The sequence below is a fragment of the Vicugna pacos genome, unplaced genomic scaffold (assembly GCF_048564905.1).
Source record: "Vicugna pacos unplaced genomic scaffold, VicPac4 SAC-SAT, whole genome shotgun sequence".
In the NCBI taxonomy this organism is placed as follows: Eukaryota; Metazoa; Chordata; class Mammalia; order Artiodactyla; family Camelidae; genus Vicugna; species Vicugna pacos.
Genome location: NW_027328721.1, coordinates 18,008,942 through 18,017,571, shown reverse-complemented (window position 1 = coordinate 18,017,571; position 8,630 = coordinate 18,008,942). Strand labels below are relative to the sequence as shown.

Below are 8,630 nucleotides of genomic sequence, written 5' to 3'. Positions count from 1 at the left end.
TGCGGTCTGGGGGCAGGAGGGAGGGAATGGTTTCCTAGGGGGCCTGCGTTCCATGGACCCAGTTTCTTAGTTCTGAGAACAGGTCTGTTCAAGGAAACAGTTGTAGTATCTCGTCTCAGGAGGCGGTGGTGTCGATGGGCTTCTGAAGCTAGGCCTAGGGAGCAAGCAGTCAGGTATCGCCTAAGAGGCACTTGTGTGGACAACCAAAGTACAGCACAAAGGTGAATCGTCGGAGCAGATGAGAAACCAGATTCAGGGCCGGGAGTAGGGGGTCAGTCTGGTAGGAGATTTCCACACATCGGGGTCATCGAAACGGCTCGAGCAGTTTGAAATGCCTCTGATGAGGTCCTGGGGTGTTCGGCTCAACTCTCTGAGCGGCTCCCCCGAAAACAGGCCCGAGGATGGTTTCCACAGGAGCTGTTGTGGCCATTTCTCTGACGTTTACCTCCCGTTGTCCAGCTTCCGTCTGCAGGGCTTCAGGAGACGGAGCGTTTTCGTACTCAATGATGCCAAGGCAAAAGGGTGAGAGAAAATGGGAAACATTCGTGGAGAGGGTCCTAGGCAGATAGTGGAGGCAACTAGAAGACCTTCAGTCTCCGGGCTGGCTTTCAGGTTGAGACAAAAACCCTAAGGAAAGCGCTTGCTGCCACAGGACATAGACTAACATGGGAACCATCCAGAGAAGATCAGCACGGCCCCTGAACGTGGACGACACACGCCCATGCGTGAAGCGTTCCATAGTTTTAGTGAAGTCAGTCACCCAGGGAAAGACAGATATCCTATGCCATCACTTCTAGGTGGGATCTGAAAGTAAGTCAAGACACCCATCCATACATAAATAACTCCATTTTAAAAAGACTCCAAGGAACCTATTTACAAAACAGAAACAGACTGGACTCGCAGACATGGAAAAGAAACCGATGGTTAACACAGGGGACAGGGTAGGGTGGAGGAACGGGGTAAGGCGGAGGGATAAATCAGGAGTTTGGGATTAGCAGATATAAACCACCCTATACAAACTAGGTACACAAGTAGGTCCTACTGTCTAGCACAGGGAACTATGTTCAATAGCTTGTAATAACCTATCCTGAAAAAGTATACGTGTGTGTGTGTGTGTGTGTGTGTGTGTGTGTGTGTGTGAATAAGTGAATCACTATGCCGTACGTCATAAATGAACACAACATTGTAAGTCAACTATACTTCCATTGACAGAGAGTTCCTACAATAAGCAGGCAGACAGACCGACAGACCGTCAGACAGACAGGCAGGCAGGCAGGCAGACAGACAGACAGACAGACAGACACACACACACACACACACACACACACACACACACTGTCTGTCTGTCTGTCTGTCTGTCTGTCTGTCTGTCTCTCTCTCTCTCTCTCTCTCTCTCTCTCTTTCTCTGTCTGTCTGTCTATCTGTCTGTCTCTCTTCTAAGGGTGGAGAAGAGTTTGCTGAGCTATTTCGGGGGCCCTCTCATCCTAGTTCCTATCTCCAAGTTGGTTCAAAGTCCAAAAGGCCGTCAAGCACTTAGTCAGATAGGTCCCTCGAAGAATACCTCCCACATCACGATGACAGACTTCTTAGGCCAGCCGAGAAGGTCCTTCAGTTCTGTGCCCATCTTGGCTCTAAGTTGATGTCAGTCCTCCAGGATCCAAGAAAGCCACGTTGGAAAACAAGTGGTGATTTTGATGGGACAGAAGTTCAGTCATTTGGGGGGCGAAGGGTGGGGTAGGGAGAGATACCAGCCTGTCTGTCTGTTTTCATCCAGTGTGGGAGCCTTCCCAAAGAGATAACTCGAGAAGAGAGAAACGGGGAGTTGACAAAGAACACGTGCGGTGGCGTGCCCTCCCCCCACCCCAGGAGAAGGCCAAGCCAGAAGTCCCTCCGGATGGCGGGCTCTGGACTCCGGCTTCCAGGGGAAGCGATATTTTTTCCTCCCCATTTCAGGCCCGGAAGAAGAGGGAGAGGCAGAGTGTCCTTCTCGGGCATCCGTTGTTTCTGAAGCACGCTTGTTGCCGAAAGATCGGCCCCCGTCCCCGATGAGCCCAAGAATCCAGAGACAAGGCCTTGGAGCTTAGAAGAAAAGAGGTCATTTTATCGCTCTGCCGGGCAAAGGGGATTCACAGCAGGCTAGCGTCTTCAAAACTGTGTACCCACCTTGGGGATGGAGTGGGTGGGGTGGTTCTAGAGCCATAGCTCAAACAATCAAGCATCGATCACCATCCACAGAATCGTTTTCTCATCAGAAGACTCAGCATGGTGTCACGATGCCTCCCAGGTGACCCATTCTATAGAGGCTGGCGGTTAGATCTCATTATCTCATAAGCACTCAAGGTGTGGCCTTCTTGGTCACTCAGGCTATTTTGTCAGGTCAGTAGTCCCGTGACCGACCGACCTTCTCCTCGGAGAAGGACTCAGAGACCCAGCACGATGATGACTTGCAATGACTGAAATACAGTAGAAACAGTAAGATCGATAGCTTCCAGTTTCAACAACGGGCCTGGAACCGTGAGCAGCAACCGGTCAGTCAGAAGAGTCGACCGTTTTAAGGGCGAGCATAAGAAACCGAATGACACCCCCCCCAAGCAAATGAATGAATGAATGACCTAATGATCCTCCCCTCCTCTCCCCCCCCCCCCCCGCCCAAAAACGAAGCAATCCGTTAGCCTAATTCCGGCCATTTTATTCATCCTCCTTCACCCTGAAGCCCCAGTCAGCCACGTGCCACAGTGGTCTGTTTTCTGGTTTCCTCCACCACCCCAACCCCCACCAACGACCACCCCGCCAACATCCCCCCATGCCCAACCACCACCCCAAGCGCGGGACTGGACGGGGGTGGTGGGGGCTGAGGGGGCGGCGATGGCGGCTTGAGGTGAGGGTGGGGAGTGTTCCGCCCAGATCGTATAGGAAGCTCAAACACAGCTGCAGTACGAGACGAGATGGTAGATTTCTGTGAGTCCTCCCTCCTCTTAAAATCCTTCCTAAGGAGGAGACAGACAGAAAGAGAAACATCACCCTCACTCCCAACGCCTCCTGTGCCCTCGTTGCACCCCAAAACAACAACAAGAAAAACAAAAACAAACACAACCACAAATAACTCGCTGTCCCTGGGGAAGAAGGTTTCGATGGCATGGGGATATCATTCTAAACTTCATTCCCTCTTCATCACATTTCATGGAAACCGATTGCAATCTATGAGGCCCTGTGAAGGTAGGGGTTGGGGGGTTAGGGAGGAGGGAGGGAAGGGAAGGGGGGGAGAGGGAGAGAGAGAGAGAGAGAGAGAGAGAGAGAGAGAGAGAGAGCGAGCGCGAGAGCGAGCAGAGGAGAGGAGGGATAAAAGGGGAGAGGACAGGAAAGGAGAGGAGGGAAAAGAGGGGAGGGAAGGGGAAGTGAGAGGAGGCGAGGGGAGAGGAGAGGAGTGGAGGGGAGGGGAGAAGAGAGGAGCGGAGGGGTGAGGGGGGAAGGGAGGGGAGAACAGGGAAGAGGAGAGGAGGGGAGAGGAGAGGAAAGAGAGACAAGGGAGACAGACAGAAAGGCACACACACACACACACACACACACAGAATAGCGAAATGGAGAGAGAGACAGAGAGAGAGAGACAGACAGACAGACAGACACGGATCTAGGTCAGGGAGACTACACATGGGTATTCTTCTGAGTGATTTTATGTGTTTTCTCAATCGCCACCTATGGAGATAAAAGTCGCTCCCATAAGATGAAGGGAGTCCTTCTGCCACTGCCCCCGGCCCCGCCCTCCAGCACCGCTTGTGTTTGTCAGGGATTCCAAGCCAAAGCACGTGGAGGAGTGGGAGAGCTTCCTGGCGGCCCAAGGGGGAGGAAAGTCCGGCAGCATGAGAGAGGTAGTTGGCACGGGGAAGCTGGAGGCAGGCTGACGAGAAGATGGGTGAGGGGGCAGGGAGGAGGGTTTCCCAAGTTGGAGCGCCAAGACGAGGGAGGGGAGCCGTCGGTGGTCGCGTTCTGACCCCGACCCCGACCCAGACTGGAGCGGATCCCTGAAAGGAGGCGGTTCGGGCTCTCCGGCCGAGAACGCCCCTCTCTTCCTCTTTGTGCAGAAACACCTTCCGCGGACCGAGAAAGTCCATCCCGAGACCCTCGTCGGAAGAGTCCTTTCCAGACCCATCACGATCCTCCTGGGCCAAGGGGTCCAGGGGATGGGGCGGGGCCTCCATTCGATCCGTCTTCCGTCCGTCCATCCATCCGCAAGATCTTGAATATCCATGTAGGATTCCGGATGGTAGCAGTTTTCCAGGATCCTCCAGATCCTTGTAAGACCTCTCCTGGCAGATTCGACCCCTAGGTCGTACCGCGCAGCACAGGGCACTAGATTCAGTCCCTCGGGACGAGGGTTCCTGAAAAAGACCAGGAAAAAGAAGAACACAATCACTGTGGTGTGCACCAGCCAGAAACCAGCACAACCTCGTCACTCTAACAGACTTGCCAAAGGCGGGGTGAGGAGAGAAAGTCATAGGATGGCTACCATCCCTCCCACCCCCACCCCACACGCCAAGCCCCCCAGCCCATCGTCATCCCTGCTCCCCTCCCCCTCCCCCTCCCCTCCATCGACGCCCGCCTCCCGCTTGTACCCCACTCCTCTGAACCCAGCACCACCCACCTCGGCCTGGACGTGCTCGGCTCGGCTCGGCTCGGCTCGGCTCGGCCCGGCCCGGCCCGGCCCGGCCCGGCCCGGCCCGGCCGTCCGGCCGACTTCTTCGCAGTGTCTAAAATAGCGCCCGGCCGACAGGCAGGTGGCACACGGCACCCGGCAGGGGAGCGAGCGGGACGGTTCGGGATCTCTGGGCGGCGGGGACACGCGGCCGGACAACCAGGAGCACGGACGGCCTGGCGTGCGTTTCTCCGCTCGGGGGGCCTCGACCAGGGACTGTGGTACGGGGAACGGGGACACACACACACACACACACACACCCACCCCTTCACCCCCACCCCCACCCCCACCTCTGACAGCTTTCATTTGTTTTCGGCCGACCGTCCCTCGATGAGGTACAAGTGCCGGGGCTGGGGCTGGGGCTGGGGGGTGGAGTTCCTCCCTCCACAACGACCCCACACGGGCTCTGTTCCAGTCACCCGAGTCCTCTTCCAAGTGAGACCACAGGCCTCCATCACCCGGCGTGAGCACTCGGGGGAAAAAGTCACCATCCTCATCGCTCCGCTCCACCTCTACACGTGAAGAACAGTTCCCAGCCCACGCCACTCAACCCCACCCCAGGCCCCGATGCCACCCACCGCAGTGGAGAGAAACGAGACGAATCCACAGACGTCCATCCATCCGATGAAGAAACGGACGGCCCCATTCCAAGGAAGCATAGATATCTAGTCAGGAGATTCATCGAGTACTATGGAGGCGGTGGGAAAGGGGGGGAGGGGTGTTGCGGTGGGGAGGGCCTAGAGATCCAGCAGTACAGCTCGTGCTTAGCATGCAAAAAATAAAGGCCCAGGGTTCAATCCCCAGCACCTACTCTTCAAAAATAACCCGCGGAGAAGCAAGACGGCGGAGTAGAAGGACACTCGTAGCTCACCCTCTCCCACAAATACACCAAAACTCACATCGACGGACCCACTCGGCCAATCGGAGCACCTGCGGAACTCCGACAGAACACCGCCCTCTTCGAAAGACAAAGACGCCCAAAATCTGGTAGGAGAAAAGGAGAAAAGAAAGAGTAAAAAGCAAAACAGTGCGGGAGGGACCGGTCCCGCGGGGAGGGAGCGGCAGAGGAGGAATAGGGCTCGTTCGCCAAAACTGCCCCTCTCCAACGGAGAGGCCGACGGGACGGAGGGGGCGCCCCCGAGCCTCAGATCTACCCAGAGCACCCCTTGACCGACCGATCCAAGTGAAACGGGCACAGAGGGTCCCCGCGACACCCAGCCCGAGTCGCAGGCCGGCAGCCAGGGGCCGGGACAGGCCGCACGAGCCGGGCGGAGGACCAGGGCGGCGGCCGGGAGGGGATACAGAGCAGAACAACCCGCCCCCCCCCCGCCCCCCCCCCCCCGTCCATGACGGGAAAAGAAAGGCAAAGCAACACGGCCGGTGTGCCCTGGGGGGAGGGGCGCCGTAGCCTCCGTCTCCTCAGATCCGCGGCGCCATCACCGGCGCTTCTCGCGAGAAGAGAGGCGGGACGCAGCCACAGCCGCCATAGCCTCTGGCGTGCAGCATGCGGGCGGGGGCGGGGCCGAGACTCGAATCCGCACCCGGGGGCTCCGCAGCCTTCTAGGCAGGACTGAGATTCGTTTACAGCCCGAGGCAGATAGGATATTTCTGCCCCGGTACCTCAGAGAACTCGCGCCACCATGACTAAGAAGGAGCCGAGTTTGGGGACGCAGCTAGGGGCGGGGCGGTTCCACGGTCTTCCCCGAGCCCACCTACGGAGAGGAGCGCCGCCGACCCGAGTCGGAGCACACAGCCGCACAGAGCAGCGGAACGACCGGGGCCGGGAGAGGGCGGGCGGCCAGCCAGCCACCCTCCTTCCCGGGAGGAACGCAGCATCCGACCGCGGTGCCGGGAACACGTCCTTCCCCCACCCCCCTTTTTTTTTCCTTTTCCTTTCTCTTTTTTAATCTCTCTTCTATCGGTTTTACCTTCTGTTACCTTTTTAACCTTGACTTTTGAACAGTCGTCTACGTTGACGGTTTTAATCCCTTTTAAATGTTTCCTTGAAAATCTTTTTATTCTTCTTATTTTTAAACATCCACCCCCTTTCCTTTTTCTCTTCTCTTGGTTTAGATCTCCTGTTATTGATTATTTACAGGTTTCAGATATCGTTTCTCGATTTTTTTTTCTCCTTTTTATTAAGGTTATTAAAAGACGTCTCCACTCGATCGCTCTTCTGCTTCCACTTACTCTTCTATTATTGATTACACAGTGTCTTCAAACCTTTTCTTTCTCCCTCCTTTTCAAATCCTGTGTTTTATCTCTTGTTAAAATCTGTTCTATTTCCGATTACCTTTTAAAAATTTACTTTTGAAACAATTGTGTTTTATTTTCTGATCTTTTCTATTTTTTAAAGGCTTTTAGAAGACGTCTCAACTCGATCGCTCTTCTGCTTCCACTTGCTCTTCTATTATTGCTTGTACACTGTTTTCAAACCTTTTTTTCCTCCATTCTTTTAAAATCCGGCTCCCCCACCCCCCTCCCCCTCCCACCGTCTCTGTCTCTGTCTCTCTCTCTCCCCCTATCCCCCTCTCCGTCTCCCTCTATCTCCCTCTCCCTCTCTCTCTCTCTCTGTCTCTCTCTCTCTGTCTCTCTCTCTCTGTCTCTCTCTCTCTGTCTCTCTCTCTCTCTCTCTCTCTCTCTCTCTCTCTCTCTCTCCCCCCTCTCCCCCCCTTTTAAAGTTTTATTCCTCTATAGGCTTTAGATAAATACCTAAACTCCTTAAGGACCACAATAGATAACTGATACTCCTTAAGCCACAGTGCCAGAGAGATAGGAGCAGCATGAGGAAGCAGAGGAACCACTCCCAATGAAAAGAGCCAGAGAAATTCCCTGAAAGCACGATCCACAAAATAGACACGGATGGCCTGCTAGATCAAGATTTCAAAAAAGGAGAGATCCAAGTACCGAAGGAACTCCAAGTGATAGTGTTTAGATGTATACTGTACGTCAAAAACGAAATCGAAGCTCTAAAGAAGAGTCAAGGAGAACTGGTCAGCTCATTGGCTGACATGAGAAGTGGTCTAAAGGCTGTCCAAAGGAGGCTAGATCACGCCGAGGAGCGAATAAGTGGCCCAGAAGACAGGACAACAGAAAGAACCCAATCAGAACAGCTGAGAGAAAAACAAATAAAGAACAACGAAAACAATCTCAGGGACCTACGGGACCATCGAAAGCGTGCCCATCTACGCACAATAGGGGTTCCAGAAGGGGAAGGAAGAAGCAAGGGGGTCGAAAAGGTATTTGAAGAAAGCATGACTGACAATTTCCCAGCTCTAAGGAAGGAATCCGATATCCAAGTCCAGGAGGCTCAGAGGGTGCCAAACAGGGAGAACTCAAACAGACCCACACCGAGACCTATCCTAATCCAGATGGTCAGAGTCAAGGAGAAAGCAATGATCCTAAATGCCTTTAGGCAAGAGAAAAACAAAGAGTGAGTTCCAAGGGAACCCCCATAAGGCTCTCAGCGGATTTCTCTCCACAAACACGTCAGGCCAGAAGGGAGTGGCAAGATCTATTGAAATTCCTGAATGAAACACAAAACAAAACAAAACAAAACAAAACAAAACAAAACAAAACAATGCAGCCTAGGATACTCTATCCAGCAAAGCTATCCTTTAGAATAGAAGGAGAGGTAAAGAACTTCACAGACAAGCAAAAACTAAAAGAGTTTTGCAACACTCAACCCATGCGAAAAGAAACATCCACAGGTCTACTCTAAATAGAGAAGAAGCAGGACGGTACAAACATGAGACACTCATCCCCGGAAAGGTGATCACTACCGTTCATTCCAAACAGAATAAACACAAAATTGTAAAAGAAGACATCTAAACCATCAGGAGTGACAGAGGGAAGCAAGAAAATAGAGAGACTTTTATTTTTCCCCCTTCTCCTTCCTTTCTTTCTCTTTGAAACGTTTTGTTCTCGGTAGGATGGGCTT

The 8,630-nt window shown here is 53.7% G+C and overlaps 1 non-coding gene across 1 annotated transcript; it reads left to right on the top strand.

Annotated features, from left to right (window-relative positions):
* Positions 1-638: 638 nt before the first annotated feature.
* On the top strand, positions 639-745 carry LOC140692268 (U6 spliceosomal RNA). The gene has a single exon (XR_012067838.1). It is a non-coding gene; the product is annotated as a U6 spliceosomal RNA (small nuclear RNA).
* The last annotated feature ends 7,885 nt before the right edge of the window (positions 746-8,630 follow it).